Below are 2500 nucleotides of genomic sequence, written 5' to 3'. Positions count from 1 at the left end.
ACGGCAGATCCACCCCCAAGCACAGCAGAGGGGCAGGGAAGGCCCTGTCTCTTGGCAGGGGCAAGCAGACCCTCACCACCAGAGCAGAAGGGCAGCCCCCTCCCCCCTCTCTCTCTCTCTCTCTCTCTCTCTCTCTCTCTCTCTCTCTCTCTCTCCCTCTCTCGCTGGGCAGGGGCCAGCAGTTCCCATGGGTGAAACGGTCTTTTTCCAGCGGAAATTTGTCCAAAACCCGCCCAGGGGTCGTCACCACCACCAGAGCGGCTGGGCAGGCCCCATCTCTCCCCGGGCAGGCAGCCTCTCTCCCTGGGCAGGCTGGGCCTGTGGCCTGGGTGAATTTTCGGCCTCCTGGAAAACTTTCGGCAGGGTCCGCCCCCTCCCTGGGCACGGGCGGCGGCTCCCCTGGGTGAGCGTCCCCTTTTCGGTGAGATTTTGTCAAAGTCCAAAATCCACCCCGGGGTCACCACCACCACCACCACCACCACCACCACCACCAGAGCGGCTGGGCAGGCCCCATCTCTCCCCGGGCAGGCAGCCTCTCTCCCTGGGCAGGCTGGGCCTGTGGCCTGGGTGAATTTTCGGCCTCCTGGAAAACTTTCGGCAGGGTCCGCCCCCTCCCTGGGCACGGGCGGCGGCTCCCCTGGGTGAGCGTCCCCTTTTCGGTGAGATTTTGTCAAAGTCCAAAATCCACCCCGGGGTCACCACCACCACCACCACCACCACCACCACCAGAGCGGCTGGGCAGGCCCCATCTCTCCCCGGGCAGGCAGCCTCTCTCCCTGGGCAGGCTGGGCCTGTGGCCTGGGTGAATTTTCGGCCTCCTGGAAAACTTTCGGCAGGGTCCGCCCCCTCCCTGGGCACGGGCGGCGGCTCCCCTGGGCGAGCGTCCCCTTTTCGGTGAGATTTTGTCAAAGTCCAAAATCCACCCCGGGGTCACCACCACCACCACCACCACCACCACCACCAGAGCGGCTGGGCAGGCCCCATCTCTCCCCGGGCAGGCAGCCTCTCTCCCTGGGCAGGCTGGGCCTGTGGCCTGGGTGAATTTTCGGCCTCCTGGAAAACTTTCGGCAGGGCCTCCCTCTGGGCAGGCTCGGCGGATCGCCTGGGTGATTATCGGCTGGGTCTTCATACCCAGTCAAAATTTGTCTAAGCCCGAAATCCACCCCGGGGTTCACCACCTCCGCAGCAGGGCAGGCCCTCCCTCTGGGCAGGCCGGGCCTGTGGCCTGGGTGAATTTTCGGCTGGGTCTTCATACCCAGTCAAAATTCGTCTAAGTCCGAAATCCACCCCGGGGTCACCACCTCCGCAGCAGGGCAGGCCCTCCCTCTGGGCAGGCTCGGCGGATCGCCTGGGTGATTATCGGCTGGGTCTTTATAAACAGTGAAAATCTGTCTAAGTCCGAAATCCACCCCGGCCCCGACGGCAGCCGACCCCGCACCAGGCCTCTCTGCTGGGGCAGGCCGAGAGCCTTTCTCCCCGCTATGGTCGTCTGGCGGGTGTCGAGTCACGGAAGGGGTGTGCTCGGGATAGTAGGAGGCCGAGAAACGAGAGCAGCTACGAACCACGAGACGAAGCGCCTGACAGATCGGAACACACGACCCGCCTGGGGTAGGCACCTGCCCGGCCCGGGCAGCGAGATCCTCCCCGCGTAGCGGTGTTTGCCTCTATGGGTGGGGGCGGTCGAACCGGTGGGGGTCTCCCCGCCGACCGACCCTCCCGCCGGCCTTCAGAAAGAGACGTAGGTGGCCGGTTGTCGATGGAAGCAAAACGATGAGAAGAGGCCGTCGGACGTCGGTCAGGGGACAGGGGGGGGGCCCGTCTGCTCTGCAGCGGTCAACCCGTGCTCTCCTCTCCGCTCGTCTCTGCGGTCCTCTCGAATCAGCGTTTCCCAGTCGAGCCTCTCGGAAGCGAAGAAAATCAAGGCACGTGCGTGGCCTTCCCGAGCCCCCTCTTCTCTCTCTCTCTCTCCCTCCGTCTCGCACGGAGAAGGAGGAGAAGAGCGAGGTTGGGGAGACGGCCCCGCTTCTCCTCGGAGAAAGTGCTACCTGGTTGATCCTGCCAGTAACATATGCTTGTCTCAAAGATTAAGCCATGCAGGTCTAAGTGCACACGGTCGGTACAGTGAAACTGCGAATGGCTCATTAAATCAGTTATGGTTCCTTTGATCGCTCCACACGTTACTCGGATAACTGTGGTAATTCCAGAGCTAATACATGCAAACGAGCGCTGACCTCCACCGGGGGATGCGTGCATTTATCAGACCCAAAACCCATCCGGGGGGCTCGGGCCCCCCGGCCGCTTTGGTGACTCTAGATAACCTCGGGCCGATCGCGCGCCCTCCGCGGCGGCGACGTCTCATTCGAATGTCTGCCCTATCAACTTTCGATGGTACTATAGGCGCCTACCATGGTGACCACGGGTAACGGGGAATCAGGGTTCGATTCCGGAGAGGGAGCCTGAGAAACGGCTACCACATCCAAGGAAGGCAGCAGGCGCGCAA

General features: G+C 63.1%; 1 non-coding gene across 1 annotated transcript in view; it reads left to right on the top strand.

Moving 5' to 3' along the window:
* The first annotated feature begins 2042 nt into the window (after nt 1-2042).
* The window catches only part of LOC134307788 (18S ribosomal RNA), a 1842-nt gene continuing 1384 nt past the window's right edge, over nt 2043-2500 (top strand). Inside the window, exon 1 of the ribosomal RNA XR_010010152.1 lies at nt 2043-2500. This exon is cut by the window's right edge and continues 1384 nt beyond it. This is a non-coding gene — a ribosomal RNA (18S ribosomal RNA).

This window comes from Trichomycterus rosablanca, unplaced genomic scaffold (genome assembly GCF_030014385.1).
Source record: "Trichomycterus rosablanca isolate fTriRos1 unplaced genomic scaffold, fTriRos1.hap1 scaffold_346, whole genome shotgun sequence".
Lineage (NCBI taxonomy): Eukaryota > Metazoa > Chordata > Actinopteri > Siluriformes > Trichomycteridae > Trichomycterus > Trichomycterus rosablanca.
The sequence above is the reverse complement of the archived record's forward strand: the minus strand, read 5'-3'. Positions and strand labels throughout refer to the sequence as shown.